Genomic DNA, 25,602 nt, shown 5'->3' with positions numbered 1-25,602 from the left:
TATCTGCATCAAGTTACATGCCACATTTCAGATATCACCATATGTCCTTGTGGTTATTTTTCCCCACTAACGGTACTACAATGGTACCTCGGGTTACAGACACTTCAGGTTACAGACCCTTTTGTTCTATGTGAATGAGCCTAGCAATTTGGAAGCTTCCACTGCTACTGTAGTTTAAGCAAGCCAGCTTTAGTCAACTGCAATCTGAAGTTGGATTGTTTAAAACTAGCCATTGTTAACGTCAGCCGCAGTTCATTGGTTTGATTTACCTCACAAACTAAAAGCAGAAGCTTTTGAATTCCATTTTTCAGCCATCCAGGATGAGGAGCAGGGATGGAGAAGTGTGTGGGGCTGACAAGAAGCTAGGTTTTTCTGTTGAATACGAAACTATGATGCATCCAAGTTTTTCTGTAAACGTGAGTTTGCACGCTGATCAAATTTGCCTTTCTCAATAATATTTTTTTTCTTAAAAAGAACGAATCCCCTTTAATGTAATAAAAATCCCCTTTAATGTAATAAAAGTCTCTTAGAAGTTCACATAAAGCAATAATATTTGGTGAAATCCCCTAAACACTAGACAAAGCATATATCTGTATAACATCAATAGGCTGGAGCCCTGTGACAAACAGAGAATCAAAAGGTAAAAGTCAGAGTCCAGGAAAGCTTTGGGTAAACACATATGTTTTAAAGAGGTCAAAGGTAACTACTTTTCTACCTCACAAGTTACCTGAAAGCAGATGTTCAGAGGGCAGGGGCTACCACCAAGAAGGCCTACTGTCGCCATCCACTGGTTGTTGAACAGCTAACAGGGCCTGCGGCAGGGAGTTCCAAAATTCAACAAAGTGCAGATTTCGAAGGATGGCAGTGTTTTGTTTCAGAAGCTACAAAATTAGGGGGTTGGGGAATCACATCACAATCACAGAATCATAGTGTTAGAAAGGACCCCAAGGATTATCACCTTTAAATATGAACAGAATCAAATTTCTCCCCCATCTCCAACCGAAACCCAGGTATCGATGACTGGAATGGGGAACCTGCAGCCCTCTGAATGCTGCTGGATTCCATGAGACGCAGCAAATCTGTGGATAGCCACAGTAGGATAGCCACATGCTATGGGTCTGCTGCAGCAAATGCAAGCGTAACACCTGTGTTTCCCAGTGAATGTGTAGAACTTCCCTCTCCATGGTGGACTTCCTTGGAGGTTTCTAAGCAGAGGTTGGCTGGCCATCTGTCATGGATGCTGTAGTTGAGACTATTGCATTGCAGAGGGTTGGACTAGATGATCCTTAGGGTCCCTTCCAACTCTACGATTCTATTATTATTATTATTTTAATTTATGGATGTAGTGTTTTCCCTATTTACACTGGTCCTACAAGATTGCAAGGTTCCATTTTTCTGCATTCCGCTTTATAGCATCTAAGAAGCTCTCCTTGCATGAACTTCTTCAGCGATATTCTGCTAAATACCACCCCCACAATGACATCAGTGAAAAGTCTGAGGAGAGATTCTTCCCACTCAGAAGGCAAGCAGGGATTTTTATTTCTTTTTATTTCCTTTTTTTTTTTTACAGTACTGGATGAAACTCCCTTTGTCTGGTCAAATAATAAGAACAATTTCAAGCCTTTGGTGTCTATCTGCACTCACAATAACCTGCTTTTGTGGTTCGCATTGGATCACCTCTGAAAGCAGTTTACAGTGATTTTCTGCTCCCATAGTCTTTCCATTGAATGCCGTTTTCAACATTGCCCAAAGTATGTGTGTTCAAGGAACAACTGCAGATAAAATGGGGCGGGGGGGGGGAGGAAGGAGAGGATGGGGGAAAGTGAGAAAAGATTCTTGCAAAGGAGAGAGAGAATTCTTTTCTTTGTCAGCTGCCATAAAGACATTTCATCTGCCATCCGATACTTTGCTTGCAGAAAGCAAATGTGTTTAGAGAGATTTCCCCCCCTCTTTTTTTGTTTTTGTTTTGCAGTTCTCAGCGTTCTCCCCCCCCCTCCCCCATCCAATTTATTAAATTTTGAATTAACATCTGTTAAAACGCAAGGTTGATTTTGTTTGCTCTGCCACATCGCCTGCTTTTCTAAGCACTTAGTAATAGCTGTAGTTAATCTATTGACCGATGGCTTAAGCAGCAGGTGTCCCTAAGACCCAGAGGCCAGCTCTGCTGAGGCCCAAGGAAAATTCCAGAGGGCTCTTTGTTACCTGGGCTGGAATGGAGAAACTACTTGTTTGGAAGATGTTTCTCCTCCCTCACAACATCTTCAGTATTTAGAGCCTTTTGTGAGCATAAATCTGAAGAGGGGGATTATGAGGGATAGCCTGTCACTGCAATTGTTTCTTCTAGACATATAGCATACAAGTGAGCGGAAAAGTTTACAAGCTCACCATAGATAATTCTAATTCAAAACATTATATACAGCATTTATAATAAATTAACACGCTGGGGCTTCTGCAGGTTTAAATAATTGACAAAAAATAATAGTAATAAACTTGTCTCATGCTAGCAGAATCCCTAGCAGAAAATGTGCTAGCCTCATTTAGAAAGCAAACAAGTTGTGGCATCCACATTTTTATCTAAAACAACAGAGAGTCTTGTGGCATTTTTTTTAAAGGGTCCAAAAAATTTATGCCGTAATAAAATTGATTAGTCTTTAAGGTGCCACAAGACTCTTTGTTGTTTGCGCTGTAACAAACTAACATAGCTACCCCTCTGGATATTTTTATCTAATTTCTACAGTCATGAGTGTGGGATTTAATAATATTCCTATAGCAGCTGACAACTTACATTTTATTGTATTTGCAACCATCTATCATGATTGAATCTTAGCAGGGGGGATGACTTGGTGCCAGAAAGCTTAAAGATAAGGATTAGCTAGAGGTTATTTTGTTCTTCATAATGAAGAAGAGCAGCGATCCTGGGCATGCTTACTTGGAAGTAAGTCCTGCTGTGTTCAGTGGGGCTTACCTGCTTGTAATATATTTAGGATCGCAGACCTAACAACTATGTGAGGTATGTCTTTGTAATCCCCATGCAGCTGGAGAAAGAGAATGACAGTCAGTGATAGCCATATTAACACATCCACAGGAAAACACTTCTAGCCTGAACTTATCTGTGGTGTGTAAGTATTTGATATGCAGGGAGATTCTGAAATGTGGGAACTTTCCAATAGAACATTTCAGAGCCAGTCCAAGACATTTTGAGGCCTGAGGTTTGGACACCAAAATATGCTTTCGCTCCCTCTGTCCCTGCCCCCAAGGGAATACCAAAGGCTGGTCAACTTATTTGGGCACCTGAGGCAAAAAAAATTCTCACAATTTGCTGCCCTATCACAACACCTAAATCTAACTGCTTGCGCCCAGCTGCTTCACTCTGCCTATTGGTAGGACTGGCCCTGGATCCTTTCTATATTACAAATGCAGAGATCGATTCAGACCTTCTCAGAGTAGACTCATTACAATTAATGCATCTAAGTTACTCAAGTATATTATAAGGTTACCAGATTTTTTTCACTGAATCTGGGGACACATTTCAGCTTCCTACTAAATAGATAGATTTTGTCCAGGGACTGATTTGTAAATCTGGGGACTGTCCCCGGGAAATGGGGACGTCTGGTAACCTTAGTATATTAATTTTAAATAGGCTCTACTCTGAGTAGGCATCTGTCTTCAGGAAACAATGGAGTTTGCCTTTGTGGGGAAAGTCAAACTGTTGCAGAGTTACAGCACCTGCTGTGGCTTTAGAGATGGATACAGGAGAGACATGTTTTGTTGCAGCTGGGGCAGATGATGGTGTGTGGTTGTGTTGCTGTAGGTGCACCATGGTGCTTTTTCTTTCTGTGCTCTCCCCAGTGGTCATTCCTCCTCTGGTCACTTCTGTGGATGCACAACCTGACTGACTTCTGGGTGGGGCTCTGGACTTCTGGCCCCCAAACCTTCCTCTGTAATTCTAAGCCCAGTGAGTTTCCAGAGTTTGTATGACAGGTGGTACATATTTTGATCTCGTCTTTGTGAGCAGTCAAGTAGCATCAGTACCATAGCTTGGGAAAGTACCTGACTTACCATATGTATCCTGGGTCAAAGGCATTTGACTGGCGTGCTTCATCCAAATTATCACCTCAAAAGGAGTTTTCAAGTGGTTTCAGAAATCATTCTCCCCACCCCACATGCGATGATTTTTATGGTTGTGAAGGTAGTCCAGTCAAACATGGGTATCTAATTATTAGTATTTGTTTATTAGTTTTCTTACCTTCTCTTGATCACACAGTACCAAGGTAGGTGAAAGCAATGCAAAGCACAATATTAAAATCAGTTAAAACAATTGAGAACAGGGTGGGTCCTAAATTTAGAACAGGGTGGGTCCTAAAAACATACACCTCAGGCGTCAAATATCAAGTGTCACCACTCTTTGGATATATTTCTTACCAAAAACTGTTGTGGCAGTTCAGGCCCCTCACATATTGAAGCCCCCTCAGATGAAACATTTTTGACATGATAATCAATTTTATTTTTGACTTTTGGCTTTCAAGCTAGTATGGGCCCATAAAGCTGTATGTGCCTTAGAATCACAATATCTCAAGGACTCCTCTCTCCACCTGTAACAGTGGACCCTGCAATTGTATCAGAGACATCTAAGTGTCTCCTCCATGGGAGGTGGAGGATGACTCTGTAAGAACTGGCTTTTTCAGTGGTGGCTCCCCATCTGCAGAACGCTCTCCCTAGGGAAACATGCCTGGCCCCAACATTGTCAGATTTTACACGCTACGCTGAGACATTCCTGTGTGCCCAGTTGTTAGCATAACCCATATTTTTATTTAACATGGGCTGTTTTGGGTGCTCTTCTTTCACTGGGGAGATGATGATGATTTATTAAATTTGTATACTGCCCTGTAGATCTCAGGGCACTTCATGACATTAAATCACAATATAAAAAAACAGAAAATACATCCTGTAATGAAAACAAAAACAAAGAAAACCCCAAAATTGGTTCAGTTTATAGCTATTGTTGGATAAGCTCTGTCCCATTGCATTTGGTTTTAAATAATTGTCAAGCTGTTTTGTATTGTATGTATTTGTAAGTTGCTCTAATACCTTTTTTTTGTAGTAAGCGATGAAAAAGGTTAATAAATATTATTGTTGTTGTTATTACTTATTGGTACTATTCTGATAATGTGTGTTAATGGACTTAGGAATTATGTATAGTCCTTGTGCAGATATGAGCTTTAATTTCATTATAAATCGCCAATGGCTCAATAAGGCAGCCCCACAAATTACTGAGTGAAATCCTAAGGCAGGACCAATTCCTTCCACTTACAAAATAGGGCACAGTCTGAAAATCAGTGAGTTCTTCCCTGAACCCAGTCTGGGTTCCAAGGCCTCTGCCTTTCCCTCAGACTGCATTGCAGTAGCATCCCACTCTTCCACGTTGTCAGCCATATATCCTGTGTGGGACTGGCAATTGTCAAGAGTTGTGAGGAAGGCTGTGTCAGGCAGTTCACGGGAGAAGCACATTTGTTTTCATTCTGCAACAGGTGGGCTTTGTGCTTGATAACTTGCAAACTAATTAAGGCCACAGGCTTTAGGCCTATTCACTCTGGCATTAGCCCTTGCAGGGGGAAAATGTGTCAGCAAATTGGTCCATTTTTCAAGGTGTCAGATTGGAGATGGAAGTTTGCTGTTTCCCAACCCAGGTGTGGAAAAGATGCAGGGGATTATTTTCCTCCCATGGGGCAGAAACAAAGGATACTATTAAGGGCTGATGGGATGGAAAGAAGGTTGCCTGCAGGGGGGCTAAATCTCCCTCTGGTGAAACTTGAGCTGTTACCCATATTGGTATAGTTCCTGTCAGGATCTGCGATGTGAGGGGAGCTCTCCCCTGAGTAGGGAGGAGGGATGGAGACACAGAGAAGACTGAAGGAGGATAAGAATGGGATGGGGGGAAAACCAGGACAGACTGTATTCTGAACCCTAAAAGAGAAAAATTACCACAGCTTCAAGCACTTGACTGGTCTAGTCTGGTCTAACAAGTGGTGGCCCCAAACACAGATATATGTTCCCCTTCATATGCAAAAAAGGCATCCAACCAGGTACCAGGTGAGCAACATGATGCAGGTGGGACTGTGTACTCTCAACCCTAGTGGCACATCCACATCAGTAATGTGTACAGAAGGGGGGTTACATATGTGCTACCTCCGAGTTGATTGGGTCCTCAATGTTTGGCACTACCTCTGTCTTTTCTGCAGATATAATGTGCACCCTTCAATCGAGTCTACTCACAAACAGCACCCTAGCTAAGAGGTAGCTAAGCTGTGGCCCTCCGGATGTTGTTGGACTCCATCCAGCACCCATCACCCCTGACCATTGGTCATGCTAGCTTGGGATGATGGGAGTTGGAGTTCAATAGCATCTTGAGAGCCACAGGGTAGCTAGCTCTGCAAGAGCCCAAACATCTTTCATAGCACCTGTATTTATTTTCAGTGTTGATGTGTTCTTCATGACGGCTCTGCTGACTCCTGAGAGGAAATTTGTACCTCTTTAATGAGTAACTGGCTTTATGGCAAGTTAATTTGGAAAATAGTGACTCTAGAGTTTTCATTGGCTACTGTAACCTTTCACAGGGGCTGAATCGTCAACAATTCACAGTTGATAATCCTTACATTTATGCTGGAAAAAGCCTCAACTGATAATTCTTGCTGATGAAGGCACTGTGGTTGAAAAACTGGCAACCCTAAATGGAGCATCAACTATCAATGACTCCAGTTATATATTTCTAGTCCCAGGCCCAAGTCTGATGTCACACAGTGCAGCGCACTTGCTAATGCTAAAAAGGTCTGGGTCTGGCTTTGCTAGTGGCTAAAAAAATGTAGTATAAATACTGACAACTGGGAAACACTGGCCTGCGAGCACTCCTGTTGAAGAACAGCCTTTACCAAAGGTGTCATGGGCTTTGAAGACACTCGAACTCAGGACGCAGGGGAGAAATGGGCTAGGAGGAAGGCACGCTTGGCAAATCCACACCGTGATCAACTCCTGCCTGGAAACCAATGTCCCGACTGTGGAAGGATGTGTGGATCCAGAATTGGCCTCCACAGTCACTTACGGACTCATGGTTAAAACTGTGTTTACGGAAGACAATCTTACTCGGCTACGAGTGATCGCCAAAGAAAGAAAGAAGATATGGGGGACCAGCTGGAAACCTAAGTATAGCTAAGTAATACAGCGTATGTTTTGTGTGTAGAAGGCTGCAAATTCAGTCCTTGGCATCTCCAGTTAAATGATCAGGTAGCACAACATGTGACATGAAAGACGTCAGCCATGGATTCTCAAGAGCTGCTGCCACTCACAGAATCATAGATCTGTAGAGTTGGAAGGGACCCGTAGGGTCATCCAGTCCAACCCCCTGGAATGCAGGAACCTCAGCTAAAGCATCCATGACAGATGGCCATCCAGCCTCTGCTTAAAAACCTCCAAGGAAGGAGAGTACACAACCTCAGAGTCGATGACATTGGGTTCAGTGGACAAATGGTCTGATTCTGTACAATGCAGCTTCTGGTGCCTGCTGCTCCTTGTCTGAAACTCTCTTATGAGATACAGTTAATCAACTAGTTCAGGCTTCCCCAGTCTTGTGTCCTCCATATGTTTTGGCTGGCAACACTAATCCGGATGGGTGTTTTAGTTAAAAACACCAGGTTTGGGAAGGCTGGGCTAGTTTCATAGGGTCTAGCCATTGCCTACTGCAGTTACCTTATAGTCAGACTTGTGTGCAGGGGTCAGCAAACTTTTCAGCAGGGGGCCGGTTCGCTGTCCCTCAGACATTATGGGGGGCCGGACTATTTTTTTGGGGGGGGGGGGAGAACGAATTCCTATGCCCCACAAATAACCCAGAGATGTGTTTTAAATAAAAGCACACATTCTACTCGTGTAAAAACACCAGGCAGGCCCCACAAATAACCCAGAGATGCATTTTAAATAAAAGGACATATTCTACTCATGTAAAAACACGCTGATTCCCAGACTGTTCACGGGCCGAATTTAAAAGGTGACTGGGTCGAATCCGGCCCCCGGGCCTTAGTTTGCCTACCCATGCTTGTGTGCATGTCTTTTTTTCTTTTAGAGTTAGGCCCTTAAGGCATTCCAGACATGGCCGAGTTCTGATACTGACACTCCATTGTCCTTGGCCATGTCACCTATCTCTGCACCTCATTGGCCCACACAGAAAAAGGAGGGTGCGGGGAGAGAAACTACAATTACTTATCTCATAAGACTGTTGTGGGCATTAATTAGCTAGTTTGCAAAGCCCTTTGAACATGAAAAGGTGCTATGTTGTGAACATTCTGTGCATTATTATGGTTAATTAAAACACACCATAATTGCTCCTCACTGCTTCCTCCGACTTTGATGTACTTTGTTTACTGTTTACCAGGGCTCCCTCCTCTTGCCTTGTTTCTGTTTCAAAATCAAAAGCATTTCAAATCAGGAATCCTACTGCCATGATTAATTTTTCCCTCCCCACTTTGCATATTTGCTTCCTAGAGGAAACAAATCCACAGCTAAGTCTAATGATTGCCGCTATTGTCTCTTCATTAGTAAGAATGCTGAGGCTGATGCTGTTCCTGATAGGAACGCAGGCTTTCAGAATTTGGCTCCACACCCAACCACCCCAAGGTGCTTCTGGGTTGGAGGCTAATTCTAATCTCCCCTAGGTTGGGCAATTTATTTTTAATGGTCCACCTCTGAGACATTCATCTAAAACTTCTGCTATTACATTTCATAGATTAGAAGAGTCACTAATAGGAGTATTAGGCAGGTTTTTACACATTTAAAGCTTTTAGCATTACGACACCACCACCTGAGTCAGTCTGAAAGGCAAAAGGTTTCTTGGGGTTGGGGGGGGGCGCATTGAGAGAAAGGAGTGTGTCGCTCAGTTATGTTTGTGGATTTTATTTTACTTGAAGGAAACTGCTACGCAAACATGGAAAGTGGAAAGTGGTTTATGTTCCTGCTTAGAAGAGATCCAAAAATGTGCAGGCCTTGTCAATTAAACACAGCATGTTCATAGACGAGTGATCCCTAAACATGCATTATTTACACTAATATGATTTAGCTTGAGAAAACCACTGTAAGATTTATCAAAATTAAAAGTCTTCACATGAGTGAAAAGAGAGTGAAAATATAATTTGGCTCACCAAATCTTCATGGCAAACTTCATATTTTAGCAGAAGAAGAGCTATAATGGATGTCTTTAAAGACCATTTTCACACTGACCTGAGGGTACAGCTGGAGACTACTTAGGATAGGCAAACAGATACGAAATTCAAAGAGACCTTTTCTGAACTGCTCTGCAGTGTTAGGGATCACTCCTCTGCTGAGATTTATTTACTTATTCAATCTTTATTTCAAAATTATGCAGCACTCTGCATTTCAGAGAGTACCCATGCAGTGTATGGAAATGGAATAGAAAATACGATACAGATTGTACAACATCATATTAAAATGTTAAAACCAATCAAATTGGAATTAAAACTGCATAAATGGGAACAGAAAATTTGGGAAGGCTTTGGAGAAAGGAAAAGTGTTCAGCAAGCATCGGAAACAAGAATGCTGGGGCTTGCTTCACTTCAGAGCAAAGGGAATTCCAGAGAACTGGTGCTCAAAGCAGGTTCTACAGAAAGGCAGCTTGACAGATATCTTGGTCCAGAACCACATCGGTCTTTATACACCAGTAGAAAAAGCTTGGATCCAGCTCTGTAGCAAATGCGATGTGCAAAATTCCAGTGCTATGCTTTCACTTGAGGAGTCACACATTGTCGATAGGTTGCCACAGAGAGCAGTAATGCTGCAGTGTTTTGCTCTAGCTTCATCTTTTGGGCCAAATTAAAGAGCAGCCCAATAATAACAATAACAATAATAATTTATTATTTATACCCCGACCATCTGGCTGGGTTTCCCCAGCCACTCTGGGCGGCATCCAACAAAGATTAAAAATACATTAAAACATCAGTCATTAAAAACTTCCCTAAACAGGGCTGCCTTCAGATGTCTTCTAAAGTCAGAAAGTTGTTTATTTCCTTAAGATATGACGGGAGGGTGCCACTACCGAGAAGGCCCTCTGCCTGGTTCCCTGTAACTTGGCTTCTCGCAGTGAGGGAATCACCAGAAGGCCCTTGGCGCTGGACCTCAGTGTCTGGGCAGAACGATGGGGGTGGAGATGCTCCTTCAGGTATACTTCTCCGAGGCTGTGAGATATATAGAGTGCACTGTAGCAGTCAAGTCAAGAAATTGCCAATGACTGGACTCTGCTTGCCTAGTTATCACTGTCCACGAATTGTCATAGTGATATATTACCGTATTTTTTGCTCCATAAGATGCACTTTTTTCTTCCTAAAAAGTAAGGGGAAAGGTCTGTGCATCTTATGGAGTGAATGTGTGGTCCCTGGAGCCGAATTGCCCAGGGGCAAAAAGCAGATCGTGCTTTTTTTTTTTTTGAAAGGGGGAAGTGGGTGTTGAAACAAAGCCGCTAATCACCAAGCGATCGGTGAGGGAGATAAGGGAGCTAGAGATAAAGGAGGCTGCCTGGGAGGGGGGAGGTAAAAGCCCATGGATCCTCAGGATTTTTGCATTGGGTCACCCCAAATTCACCATCAGATCACATAGCATGTCCATGGCTACAGCCTGCACCAAAAACACACACACATCCACTGTTTTGTGGGGCCACAATGGAGCAAAAACGTGGTTACAAAGCATGGATCCACATGGATTCTCAGGATTTTTGCATTGGGCTACCCCAAACTCACCGTCAAATCACATGTCAGTGGCCACAGTATGAACCACAAAAATCACACATCTACTGTTTCATTCAGAATATTTCCCCCCCTGTTTTCCTCCTCTAAAAACTAGGTGTATCTTATGGTCAGGTGCGTCTTATGGAGCAAAAAATACGGTAGTTAAAGCTTGTTAAAGGCACTGCTGGACAATGAAGGCACTTGAGCCTCCGTTGGCAGTGCTGCGGTACCTCCAAGTTGTTGTTATTTACATTTATTATTTGCTCCCCCACCCCACCCCCCAAAAACCCTCAAAGCAACTTACGAGAATGAAAATGAAAAACAAGGATAAAACAACCTTTAAAAGAGGATTGGACAAATTTGTGGAGAATAACACTAAGAACATCTACTAGCTGCAGTAGCACACCACTGTTGGAGACAGTATGTCTCTCAATAACAGTTCCTGGCAATTATAGGTGGGCAGCTCATTCAGGTCCCACTTGTGGGCTTTTTTCCCTATAGGGAGTGCAACCCTATCCAGAACCCGATCCAGAATTGTACAGGCAACTGTACAATTTCCTTGACCTGGGACCCTCTAATCAACAGAATCTCTGTCTTGCTGTGATTCATTTCCAGTTTATTGGCTTTCATCCAGCCCATTAATGGGTCCAGACACTGGTGGATTCAGGACTTGCACAACACCTTCAGAAGCTACAGAGAACTAGAGTTCCATCAACATCCTGATATCTTGTAGACATGCACCTTTAAATGTCCCATCTGAAAAATAGTCACCTGTGGTTGGTACAATTGCCTCTTTTGCAATATTTTGAATTAATAAATTTGTAAAATGGATTATTATGAAAAGGATTAAAAAATCACAGCGAATTTCGCAACGGCTTCATGTAAGCCTACGATGTAGGACATATGAAGCATTGTCGACTAATCCAGCCTGCCCATCAAAAAAAGAGAATCATTTTAAAAAAAAAACTCCATCAGAATGACCAAAGAGTTGTAGCCTCTTTTTTTGTGACGGAAAAGAAAACATTTGGAGATTGCAAGTTTAGCGGGAGGGGAGAAAGGATGATGAAGGGCCGTGCATGAAAATGTAAATAAATAAAAATATTTATAGGCTACCTTAGAATCATAGAATCATAGAGTTGGAAGAGACCACAAGGGCCATCGATTCCAACCCCCTGCCAAGCAGGAAACACCATCAGAGCACTCCTGACATATGGTTGTCAAGCTTCTGCTTAAAGACCTCCAAAGAAGGAGACTCCACCACACTCCTTGGCAGCAAATTCCACTTTCTGGACCATGTCTACCCAAGCCAGAAAGCAGTAGTGCAACCATAGAACAACACAGCACCACACACCATAATAAAACTTTCAAGATTCTAAATGCGAAAACAAGAAGACCTTAGAATATAAACCAACATAAAACAATTCTGAAAAGCCATGGCAGCAAAACAACGAAACAGCAGTATTCCCATAGGAAATGTCAGCCAAAACTCAATTGAAAAATGTACATCTTAAAAAGTTTTCCTGACTATTGCATCCAAATGACCCAAATTGCAGAGAAGACCCTGTCTCTTGTGCTCACCTGTCAAACTGGTCCAATGAGCCAGGGCTTATGAACCGCAGTCTTAAAGCATTGGAAACCTCAAATGGACACAATTCAAAGTGTTGGTGCTGACCTTTAAAGCCTTAAACGGCCTCGGTCCAGTATATCTGAAGGAGCATCTCCACCCCCATCATTCAGCCCGGACACTAAGGTCCAGTGCCGAGGGCCTTCTGGTGGTTCCCTCACTGAGAGAAGCCAAGTTACAGGGAACCAGGCAGAGGGCCTTCTTGGTGGTGGCGCCTGCCCTGTGGAACACCCTTCCATCAGATGTCAAAGAGAACAACAACTATCAGACTTTTAGAAGACATCTGAAGGCAGCCCTGTTTAGGGAAGCTTTTAATGTTTGATGCATTACTGTATTTTAATATTTTGTTCGAAGCTGCCCAGAGTGGCTGGGGAAGCCCAGCCAGATGGGCAGGGTATAAATAATAAATTGTTGTTGTTGTTGTTGTTGTTGTTGTTGTTGTTGTTGTTGTTGTTGTTGTTATTACACTGGCAGTCTTTTGAATAGCCCGACGTGACGGACTATAAAAGGTTCAAAACAAAGTTGATATTATGAATGATAAGGAAAATGTGAGCAGAGATAATTTTTTCTCATTTTCTTATTATACTAGAGCTTGAGGTTTCATAAAATCATGGAATCACAGAATCATAGAATTCTAGGGTTGGAAGGGACCCCAAGGTTAGAGGACTAAATCCAAGTAAGTAATTGTGCAAGTGAAACAACTTCTGGTTGCAAAACAAAATTTCCCCTTTCCTTTCTGTTCCCCACAATCTGTTCAGGAGGCCTGGGAGAAGCTCCCAGAGATTTTGGGGAGGTGTGAGGATCACATGGGAGTTCAGAGAGAAGTTCCACTGCACAGGTGGAAATAATTTTACTTGGTCAATGACTTAGGTGGATACAGCCCAGAAAGGGGGAAAGAGTTCTTCAGACAACTTTTTTTTTTTTAAGTGTGTATAAGGATTTATTGAAAATTTTCTACACAAGTACAGAAATACCAACCATTAAAAGTCCATTCACATCAAGAGGAGGCAGGTTGGACAAGTTAAAACAGGTGAACCATGAAGTGATTCACTAAGCCGGTGTTTCCAACCACCTGGGGAAAAGGAGGAGAAGCACAAATGCAATTTGAACAGTGTGCACCACCATTTATGGTTGCATGTTTATAGTAAACCATAGTTTTTTTTAGCTATGTCTTGCTATCACATACAAACCACAATTCCATCTGATTTTTGCTTTGGTGTTTGCCTGAGGCAGCACTGAACCAGGACCAGGAAGAAGAAGAAGAAGAAGAGTTTGGATTTGATATCCCGCCTTTCACTCCCCTTCAGGAGTCTCAAAGCGGCTAACATTCTCCTTTCCCTTCCTCCCCCACAACAAACACTCTGTGAGGTGAGTGGGGCTGAGAAACTTCAAAGAAGTGTGACTGGCCCAAGGTCACCCAGCAGCTGCATGTGGAGGAGCGGAGACGCGAACCCGGTTTCCCAGATTACGTGACTACCGCTCTTAACCACTACACCACACTGGCTCTGGAAGAATAGCAAATCTTTTTATTTATTGTTTTAACTGCTCAGGATTTTGCCCATTGGTATAATCGGATAACTCATAGTTTCTACACAAGTACAGAAATACCAACCATTAAAAGTCCATTCACATCAAGAGGAGGCAGGTTGGACAAGTTAAAACAGGTGAACCATGAAGTGATGATGATGATGATGATGATGATGAATGTGTATACTGCTTAATGCAAAGATTGCTTCTAAGCTGCTCCCAAACCATAAAAACCAATTGTGCATTGTTAAAATACAGACTACGCAAAAGCCTTTGACTGTGTCAACCACAGCAAACTATGGCAAGTTCTTAAAGAAATGGGAGTGCCTGATCACCTCATCTGTCTCCTGAGAAATCTCTATGTGGGACAAGAAGCTACAGTTAGAGCTGGATATGGAAGAACTGATTGGTTCAAAATTGGGAAAGGAGTACGACAAGGCTGTATATTGTCTCCCTGCTCATTTAACTTATATGCAGAATTCATCATGCGAAAGGCTGGACTGGATGAATCCCAAACTGGAATTAAGATTGCCGGAAGAAATATAAACAACCTCAGATATGCAGATGACACAACCTTGATGGCAGAAAGTGAGGAGGAATTAAAGAAGGGTGAAAGAGGAGAGCGCAAAATATGGTCTGAAGCTCAACATCAAAAAAACGAAGATCATGGCCACTAGTCCCATCACCTCCTGGCAAATAGAAGGGGAAGAAGTGGAGGCAGTGAGAGATTTTACTTTCTTGGGCTCCATGATCACTGCAGATAGTGACAGCAGTCACGAAATTAAAAGACGCCTGCTTCTTGGGAGAAAAGCGATGACAAACCTAGACAGCATCTCAAAAACCAGAGACATTACCTTGCCAACAAAGGTCCGTATACTTAAAGCTATGGTTTTCCCAGTAGTGATGTATGGAAGTGAGAGCTGGACCATAAAGAAGGCTGATCACCAAAGAATTGATGCTTTTGAATTTTGGTGCTGGAGGAGACTCTGGAGGGTCCCATGGACTGCAAGAAGATCAAACCTATCCATTCTGAAGGAAATCAGCCCTGAGTGCTCACTAGAAGGACAGATCATGAAGCTTAGGCTCCAATACTTTGGCCACCTCATGAGAAGAGAAGACTCCCTGGAAAAGACCCTGATGTTGGGAAAGATTGAGGGCTCAAGGAGAAGGGGACGACAGAGGACGAGATGGTTGGACATGGTTCTCGAAGCTAGACCAAACTGCGGGAGGCAGTGGAAGACAGAAGTGCCTGGCGTGCTCTGGTCCATGGGGTCACGAAGAGTCGGACACAACTAAACGACTAAACAACAACAACAAAATACAGAATAATTAAAAACACAGCATTATTAAAAACAATCATATTAAAACAGTAAAATATCAACACCAATGATTAAAATGTGCACTAAAACAATCACTGTGAAGCAGCACAGCAATTAAAACAGGAGAATGCCTGTGTAAACAGGTGCGCTTCAAAAGCCGACGGAATGCCAATGCAGATGGGACCGCTTATATTTCAGCAGGGAATGTATTGCATAACACTGGTGCCACCAGTGAAAATGTATGAAACTGGCTGCAGCAAAGTGTGGCAATGGCCAATTCTTAAAAGTCTTTAAACGTGAATTAGATTTATCCTGCAAGAATTTGTCTATCAGGGCTAAATAGAAACTCTGTTTCTAGAGACAGTGTACAGAGGGACAGAGGGATGAAAGCAGGATAGGGCTGCTTCTTGGCTTTCCAGGAAATTGTGATTGCCCACTGTTTGAAATAGCATGCTAAACTTGATGGACTCATCGTCTTCTCCAAGATGGTTTTTTTTTACATTCTTTTATATTTGGGATAAATTAAAGAGAGCCAGTGTTGAACAGTACACATAGGGTCTTAAATCTGGGTTGTGGGGTTTTTTTTAAGACCTGTGATAAATAAACTCAAGTAAATATATTTGTTAATGTTTTGAAATTCAATCTAACCAGTGGGGGGGGGGGGTCCATGTAAAAACTCATTGAGTATCTATCTATAAATTGAGAGTCAGTGTGGCATAGGGTGGTATTCAGCTAAATAATTGTAGGAGCAGAATAACTTCACTTTGCATAATGGGACTCCCCCAATACTCTGCCCATGTGATTTTTCATCCAAAGTTTGATCCCAGGCATCTTTGAAAAAGCCATGCTGAGAGCGGAAAAGGCAATTCTGGGATTAGATGAACCAGCAATCTGAGAGTAGAAAGCAGCTCCTTAGATTCACATATATAAGCATGGTCATGTGAATGAGTCCCGAATTGTCTTTAATCTTGGTTCACCATTTAGAACCACACAGTAGCTGTCTATTAATTTCACTTTCCCCCTGGAATGTGCAATTGCTGATTTTAGTGGTGCTGCTAATGGCTTTTGACACATCACTTTTGAAAATTTTAAATGGGAGATGTTGCATGCATATATATATATATATATATATATATATATATATATATATATATATATGTGGGAAATATTTTTTATTTTTTACCTTAAAAGCCACTTGCTCTCTAAATCTGTAGCAACCCGGCAACTGTCTTGGTTACACACCAAGGATTTCACGGAGAACATGTTAGAGGGAATCAGAAAAGCAGAGAAAAGGTCACAAATAAGCACCTTAGGAACAATGAAAGCTTTTCTCCATGTAGCAGTGGGAGAGTTGCAAAGAGAGGGGGGGGGGAGGAAACCACCCTGAAAAGGTATTAATCAGAAGTGGCTATAAATCCTCTGGAGTTTTTGCTCTTATAAAACTCCTTGGAGAAAGTCTTGAAGGAAATGCAGGTCAAAGCCCAAAAAAGCTCTTGATCAGAGATTGCTGGAGGAAAATCTTCCCAGATGCCGTTTAATAGGCTGCAATCACCCCAGGAGTGGGAAAGCCAAGTATGCTTGAAGCATGGTTGCAGTTCCTAATAGGCCTTGTCACACTTAAGGCACTGCAAGCGCCATCCACCGAACAGCTGAAGCTGGCTGGTGATTCATAAAGCCAACAGTTTAAAGTTTATTATGATGAAAGCACTTAATGACAGCCATCGCTAGGGGCCCATCATTTATAAAGCTGCGCTGAGTATTAGACATGTAGCATGACCACCAATTTTGTGTCACAATTGCTACCATAAAATGACCTTTGGTGATTTTTGCTGCATGTGGTGGACAGCTCTTCTTTCACATTAGTGCTCTGTGGCTTTTCTTTGCAGACTATTATGCTGTCTAAAGCTTATTTGGCACTGTCGTGAGCCTCAACCCTTGTTATTACCCCGGAGGCCTGTCTAAAGGGGCGGGGGGGGGGGAGAAGGAAGGGAAGAAACCCTCTCATGTTCTATTATGGCACCCCAATCAGCCATTCCTTGGTTAGTGTAATAATTTAATGCACATATTCCTACATTGTTATTGCATTTCTTCTTCATTGCCCCCCCTCCATTTTTTTTTTAAAAGAGAAGTTTTATGTACACTGCACTAAACATCCAGTTAGGTGGAAATGAAATATGCATGTTACCCTATTAGGCGAGACGGGAGTGAAGATTTGGAGTCTTAATTGTCAAATGGATGGGAGAGCGTTGTGCCAAGGCAGTCGATAATAAATCATAATGCGGATTGGAATAATGTGCATCCTTGGAAGAATATCTTGGGTCTAAATGCTGCACTTTATACAAACATGGAACACAATTTTACAGACTAAGGAACCAATACAGATTTCCAGGGGGGAAATATTAATGGCATCCTTGTTCCTTCAGCACTACCCCTGGCTAGTTATAGAATACTTGAATGTACAGTACCAACACTTTAACGTAAAGCTTTTTCAACGCCTTTAAAATGTATCTGTAATTTTATAAATGATATAAAATCTCTTTCTAGTGTGTAAAGAAAAGGGGGGGGGACCATTCGCATGGCACGCTGCAATTTTGGCAGGATTTGCAATATGTGATTTTTGCTGATACCTACTACTGTATTGAGTTTTATATAAAGCTTTTTTTTTTCAATAAGGTGAATTGTTACATGACAAACTCATCTTCCACCATTATCATCTACTGTTTGTGTTTAACAACAGGAGACCCTGCTCTAACAAAACTGTTGTAATGGCTGTACAAATTACTCAGCTGAAAGCTTTTCACCAAACCAAACAGTATTAATCAGCAGTTCTTATGAAGGTGCTAATTAAAAACAATTTTCTTCCTCAGTTTGCAATGCTAAGCCATCTTCACTTGCACTGTTTCGAATATATAGCTATTGTATAAACTCACACATCAGGGCCTCTATTAACTCCCGAATCTCCTATTACCTATTTTATTACATTCCTGTCTTCCAGGTTTATGGGCTTGTTGACATTTTGGATGTCACAGCATGATATGTTTAATCATTTTAAAACTACATTAATTGAAGATGGGGGGCAGGGAGGGAGAGAAGGCTAAGAGCCATTTACAATTCACACATTCAAAGGGCACAGGGCGCCCCAGAGAAAAGACTCAGCTCAACTTTATAGCTAGTGGCTTTTTCGTAAAGAAAACCTTCAAAATAGTCACTCTACTCAATACTTACCCAATGTATTTCTGAGAAAAGCACAAGCGTCTTATGTTAACGGCTGCATTCGACCACTAAAAGCCTTGTTCTTGAGGAAAACAACTCAGATGTTTAGTTTATTTCATTTCAATTCATTGTTTACTTGCAGTTTTATAAGCCGCTTTACAATCAAAAGTTTCCAAAGCGGTGTACAGGGGGAAGAAAACAAAATCCAATGCCAAAAAGATTACAGGCTAAAATTGTATAATTAATATTCTATTAAATGACTGGGTCACAAATTTAGGAAAAGCCTTCTTAAGCGAATGTGTCTTCAAGACCAGCCTGTTTCAAAGTTCAAAGTTTCAAATAACAACTGGGTTTTGAAAGCCCAGTGCCTGTGAAGCTTAACCCAGATTCATGAGTCAAAAATGTGTCCTCTCAAGCGATGGATTGCCAGATCTGGGCTACCTCATTGAACCTCCCTCTTTCTAACTTCTGCACACTTTATGCTCATGAAGAGTTATCAGATCCAAAGGTCCCTGATGGACACAAAGCACTGAACTTTGTCTCACTGACTGCAAACCGACTTATGACTGTAAGCAAGGAGCCTTTAAGGGGAAACTTATCATACAGGACCAACATTTCAGCGTGGTGTTCACGGGGGATGACATTTGTGGACCATGCTTATTATTTTTCTTTATAATTTATAACCCACATTTTGTTCATAGACCTTATGTAAAATAAGGGGATGGGGTGGGGAGAGACAAATACACATTTAACTGATTTATCATGTGGCATGAACTTTGGGAGGTGAGCTATGGATTCCTTCTAAACAGAATTCTTCCTACCAGGTATCAAGGCTACTCTTTGCTTCTGATAACATGGGCAGTGTACCCATTGAAAGCTGATCCTACAGTACACTAGATGCCAAGCTGTCTCAGGGAGCACAATGCGTTGGACTGGTCCTGGCCTCTGCAAATGGAAGGGCATATTTCAATCTAACCTTTGAGCAAAACACGAGAATGAATTGGTTGTATCAGCAGATGAATAGGACAGAAATGTTGAAATGATTTTAATCTGTTTTAGTATTTTAACTTTTGCATGTTTTCATATTTTAACTTTTGTATGTTTTCATAGAATTGTTGAGTTGGAAAAGACCCATCTAGTCTGACCCTCTGCAATGTAGGAATCTCAGCTAAAGCACACATGACAGATGACTATCCAACCTTTGCTTTAAAAACCTCCAGTGAAGGAGAGTCCGCCATCTTCTGAGGGAATCCGTTCCACCGCCGATCAGCTTTCAAAATCTTTATAGAGGCATATCTGGTGTGATTGCTTCACCCCTTCCATGATCACATTTTATCAAAGGTGGCTTCCTTCCTCAAAGTAGGAGGAAGACGATGCAAATTAATTTTGACCCAGCCCAGTTCACACTATGGCAATCCTACATGGCTAACCAATGCCAGATTTTGAAAGAAAATGTTCCTTCCTTAGCTAATCCTGTTACATGCATTCTTTGCACTAAGTAACAGTGGAAGATGAAGGAGGGCTTCCAGAAAGCAGAAAAGAGTAAGACTAGAGACTACAGATCCTAGAGGCAGCGGGCAGGAGATTGGGAAGTCGAGGCATCAGCCGTGTGTGATGGTGGCACACAACAGTCCTTTGAGTCTCAAGTACTGGGGCTCATTGAGAGAAGGAATCAAGCAAGGGAGAGTAAAAATTAGGCATAGTAAGGAGCTCAAGAAGCTACAAGGCCAGGTAGAGGTAAAATGAAGAGGCTACAAAACACCTGAAGTTCCCTTTTGCAAGGGGCATAATTATTTCCCCCCACCCCAGGGTGACAAAGCCCCTATATATTCCATTACTTTTACAAAGAAGCCTAGGAACAAATCCAGGCCTAACATGGAGAAAAATGTTGATAATGATGACAAGGTTTCCTATTTTCTCTGTGTCACAATGTCTAGCTAATTCAACTGAGTTCCCAGCTCTGGTGAATGAAGACCACTCTCGTAGGTACCAGTCTTCTAGTGCAGATTGTACAGAGCAATCGCCCTTTGAATCTGAAGTTGCAAACCTAAGTATACCGATGTCAGTCCCCGATAACCCAGAGACTACAGTGTAAACATGGATGAAACAGGGAATATTTAAATGGAACCTTCATTCGCGAGGAATGGTTTATACTTTTGAGTCTGAGTTTGAAACATCAGTGTGTCTAAAAAACACCTGTCACTAGTATTGTTGCAAAAGAGTATTGTTGGATTGTTTTGATTTGGTTGGATCAAATGGTAGTGTTCCATAGCCCTAAGAAAAATGAAACAAATCCAAAGTTGTTTTGCTTGTACACGAGCAAGAAGCATGAAAATGCCTCTAAACTTAATATGCAGACTCTCGGGAGTATTTGCAACACAATACTAGTGGTCATTTCCTCTGTACACACACACACACATACACACACGAGAGAGAGAGAGAGAGAGAGAGAGAGAGAGAGAGAGAGAATGAATTTTCTTTGGCTCCTATCCCATAATTTGAATCCAAAGCTTTGTTAGCAGAACTGATGAAATACCATCTGCTTCCTGAAGTGAAGCAAAAGTGGTACCCCTCCTCTCATTACACATGCAGATGTGGACTGCCGGGGCAGGTGAATCTTACTTCAACACTGGTGACGGGACTATGTCTTCTGGTGTATTGGAGGTTAGTGCATTAGGTTAGTGCAGAGTGTGGAAAGCAGGCACCTGGGACATAGAGTCTCTCAACACCTTCACTGCTGCTCCCTAGAAGCCACCTCATTCTACCCAATGATAGGGCTGGCCTAGTACAGTGGGTTTATTCCTATCCATGAATACAAACATTACAACAAAAGGCTAATAAATGTGTAGTAAAGGTAAAGGTACCCCTGACCATTAGGTCCAGTCGCTAATGACTCTGTGGTTGCAGCGTTCATCTCACTCTATAGGTCGAGGGAGCTGGCGTTTGTCCGCAGACAGCTTCCGGGTCATGTGGCCAGCATGACTAAGCCGCTTCTGGCAAACCAAGAGCAGCGCACGGAAATGCCGTTTACCTTCCCACCGGAGTGGTACCTATTTATCTACTTGCACCTTTTTTGGGCGTGCTTTCGAACTCCAAGGTTGGCAGGAGCTGGGACCGAACAACAGGAGCTCACCCCGTTGCGAGGATTCAAACTGCTGACCTTCTGATCAGCAAGCCCTAGGCTCTGTGGTTTAGACCACAGCGCCACCCTATTGAATTCCCTTTTTCCTAAAGCAAGATCATCGACACTGACTGGCAGTGGTTCGCCGGGGGTTCAGATGGGGGTATCTCTCAGCCTTAGCCGGTGATGCTGAGGACTGACCTGGAATCTTCTGCATGCAAAGCAGAACACGAAGCTACAGCTCCCCACCCCCCAAAGGTATCATTCTTTTTGGAAAATATTAAAGCAAGGTTGTTTTGTATAAGATCGACTGTGGTTTTTCTACTAAGCATTTGAATGGAATGGACACACAGAGAGAGCTGCAAGACACATGTAGAATCCATGCCCTTACTGTGAGCTTAGACCACTCATTATTTCTCCCTGCCTCAGTGCATTCATTCAGCTGTGTTGGAGAGATGAAATTCCATGAAGCACACAATGGTATGTGATCTGGAGTCCATGGGTTTCCCAGGCACCACTCTCAGCTGAAGGATGAAACTGCAGCGAGCAGAAGAAATTATTTCTGCAGCTCCTGATTGGCTGGGGTGTGTGCATGACAGATACTCACCCCAATGAAAGCTCCCTGTGTTGCATCTAGCCCTTCACTCTGGATAACCAGAGACCTCCTGCCATCTTTGTGGCTTTTGATCCTATCTGGCCCTGCTTGCTCTTCCTTTGCCCCATCCCACCTCATCTCGCTTTTGCCTTTTGCCTGCTCCCTTCTCTCCTGCTTTTATTTGAATTGATTTCCCTGGGACTTGCCCTTGCCCTTCATCCACCTCTGCACAAAGATCACTCTGGGATAGAACAACTCTCTGGCAGAAAACCTGACTTATTGTCCACACTGCCCCAATTGGAGCAAAGTACCCTTTTCATTTGTGTGACCTCAAAAGAAACGAAAAGGGAAACATTCAAGAGGACATGGGGCATGTACAGTGCAAGCTCAAATGTTCAGAAAATTAAAGGGAAACCACTGTTCTCATTTTGTTGCTCTGTGTGCGTGGACAATTGCAAATGGGAGAAAACAACTTGCTTGTAACAGTTCCTGGCATCCCCTCCTATGCTTCATCATCTGCAAGCCTCCCCTTTCTCTGAAAAAAAGCTGCACAGCTCCCCAAAATTATGTTAATCTGGTGCATAAGACATTGTCTGAAAGATCCATTCTCCAGATTTTCAGAAAGCTCTTTTTGTAGTCATGTGCATGCCAATACACATTTCATAATGGTTTTTTCTTTCTTTTTCCTGTAACTTTTCCTTCTATCTTCAGTATGCCTGTTTAGTTGTAACTGACATCAGAGTCCTTCCTAGTGCAGCTTATGACAAGAGGTTCATAAGCTGCCATTTCAATATGAATGAGGCTCTCTTCAGCTGCCTATAAGCCTATGAGAAAACTTGCACCAGTTTATTGTTTCCATTGGTTGTCAGCCCTTGTACAGTGGTTTACATCTTCAGAGTGTTTTTTAATACATTCATTCATTTCAACCTGCATTCAAGCAACACATCAGTATGTACCATTTGCCACTGTTAAAGTGTGTGTATGAAAGATTATATTTATATTGCACTTGAAGTAAGCTAGGATATATGCGGCTAGTTTTAGGATTACATATATCTTTAATAATTTTTATTTCATGATATGGGAACATCATTTCACACAGAGATTTTAACTTTTTATTTAAAAAGGTCTTTATTAACATTTCTAGAAGTAGAAACAGCATTCAAAGGCTTGTCGAAAATAGTTCATCTAAGGTAAAAGAAAGAAAAATCAAAAGAAGCACCTCACAATAAAACACAAGTTTGAAAAAATACCACCTCTGTTATTTTTTCTTAGGGTAGGGCTTGAAAAGAAGAAACGAAGCAAAATGTTGATGTTACACAATGATCGTAAACAGCGAATGCTACAGTCTAGGCCCCCCAGTCCTTTCATCAATTATATGCATGAGCAAGTTAGCGTCACCATTCAGCCTCAATGCATAAATGTTTGCAGGATCGTGTTCTTAAAACCCCTTCAATTAAACCCTTACGGGATAATAGGCTGCATTTGAGACACCAGCTTGTACTGACATGACAGGCAGGGAAAAGAAACAAACAACAATAATTAGTTGTTCATTTTGATATACTTGTTATCTCCTCAGAGGGAAAAAAGAGTAGAGCAATAATTTCCAGGGTCATCCGAAAAAAGTTGGCAAGTTTATCCATCTGTTCTATTCTTAAGCACTTTTGAAGAGACACAGAAGATTCATACTTTGGCTATTTTTTGTGCATCCATTATTACATTTCCTATTGAATATATATATATATACCTTGTTGAGATATACATACATACATACATACATACATACACACTCCTATAGAACACATACTGATCAAAATGAGAGCTCCGTCTAAGACAAACCTCAGCCACCTCTAAATTCTTATCATTTCTTAGCAGAAATCCCATGCAGTAAGAGTCTCAATGTGAAATCCATAAAATCCATAAAAGGAGATCTACCACTGAAATACTAGGATAAATGGCTGGTTTGCATTGCCCCTGGTCTTTATCCAACACTGAGAATAGACTGCTGTTTTATCAAAAGAGGAATAAATTGCTGTTATTGTGATGTTAGCCCATCACTTGGCATTGCAATTCAGGTTTTTGTGAGAAAGAAATGTATGATCTAACTGCGACTTGACCTGTGCCTTCTGAGATCCATATAGGTGCTCTAATGGAGCATAAAAAGTGTTGAATACAAGTACATGCAAACTGGTGGCGGATAAATGCATTTGAGGAGAGCAGGGAAGGGAACAGGACTTTTGTGTACAACTCAGTTTGTTAAACCGAAGATGAAAAGCAGCAAACCAAAAGGTAATTATTTTAATGTATTTCATCAATAAATTGCACAATGGACTGCATTCATATCTGAGACTACCAGAATTATTTTCTAAAACCAGGATTGTTGTTGTGGGTTTTTTGTTTTTTTAAAAAAAGATTATTATATTTGATAACATAAAAAAAGAAAAAATTAGGCTGTGAGTTTCTGGGACTGCCAATTCCACACAGCCCCAACCCCCCCAAACCCCAAAACCATTTTGAGTTTTGCTTCGAAAGGCAGGTATTGTTTCTGGAATGTAAATGTTAACCAAATATGTGAATTACGTTAGGTTTGAACATATTTTGGGAGCAGGTGGGGGGCAAAGCAAACCCCGCAGCTGCTATAGCATTCAGAATTTCTCAGGCAAGGATCTGTCTTTAACAAGAGGTCTGTGGAACAGTTGCAGTTAGATTTCAGTGCTGATAAAGCCTCACTTTTCATTCATAGCCAGAGCACTCTTCTTGTACCTAAACAGATAATAAGTACCCAGCACACTCCCCCTTCTTGACACAACACACTGAGACTAATCACACATAATTGGAGAGGAGGAGCAGAGGGACTGGACAAGGCATTGTGTCCAGGGGACAAATGGTCAGTTTATGAGGCTTTGCTTTGAGGCGGTAATTTCTTATACATCTACAGGGAAAGGACCAAAAAAATAAAAAATCACCATGTCAAAAAACATTAACTGATTAAACATTAAGCAAAGCAAGTTTGAAGCATTTCACTCTGAAAGGGGGAGGAAAACCCATAAGGCAAATTTCAAGAAAAGCACGAGGGAGAAAGGAGGGTGGGTAGGTGGGGAATCAAAATATATCATGAGGTTATATAGAATATGATGTGATGTCAGGTCTGTCGAACAATTATCCAGTTCGGTTGGTCAGGCACAACCACAGAACATATGTTTTTTCCAAATATTAACAGGAAAGGCTGTTGTTGTTTTTTGTGGAAATGAAGAAAATCGGTGTGCGACGGCAGCCACAAGCAGAGAGAAATGGAGCTCGCTTAAGGCTTCAAGTCTTATCAGACTTGCTTTTTAAGAAAACAGACGCGCAAGTTCTAAGACCAATGTACTACGCAGCTGTGGTCTCCCTTCTGAAGAAGCTAGGAAAACTTTTACCCACTTTGGTAA

The 25,602-nt window shown here is 41.9% G+C and overlaps 1 protein-coding gene across 2 annotated transcripts in view; it reads right to left on the bottom strand.

Annotated features, from left to right (window-relative positions):
* Positions 1 to 23,286: 23,286 nt before the first annotated feature.
* CAMKMT (calmodulin-lysine N-methyltransferase) overlaps positions 23,287 to 25,602 on the bottom strand; it is a 239,449-nt gene continuing 237,133 nt past the window's right edge. For both annotated transcript variants that reach the window (XM_083494760.1, XM_083494761.1), the window contains exon 11: positions 23,287 to 25,602. This exon is cut by the window's right edge and continues 155 nt beyond it. The gene's annotated coding sequence lies outside the window, so the exon portion shown is untranslated.

This window comes from Podarcis liolepis, assembly GCF_965112155.1.
Source record: "Podarcis liolepis genome assembly, chromosome: 3".
Taxonomy (NCBI): domain Eukaryota; kingdom Metazoa; phylum Chordata; class Lepidosauria; order Squamata; family Lacertidae; genus Podarcis; species Podarcis liolepis.
The sequence above is the reverse complement of the archived record's forward strand: the minus strand, read 5'-3'. Positions and strand labels throughout refer to the sequence as shown.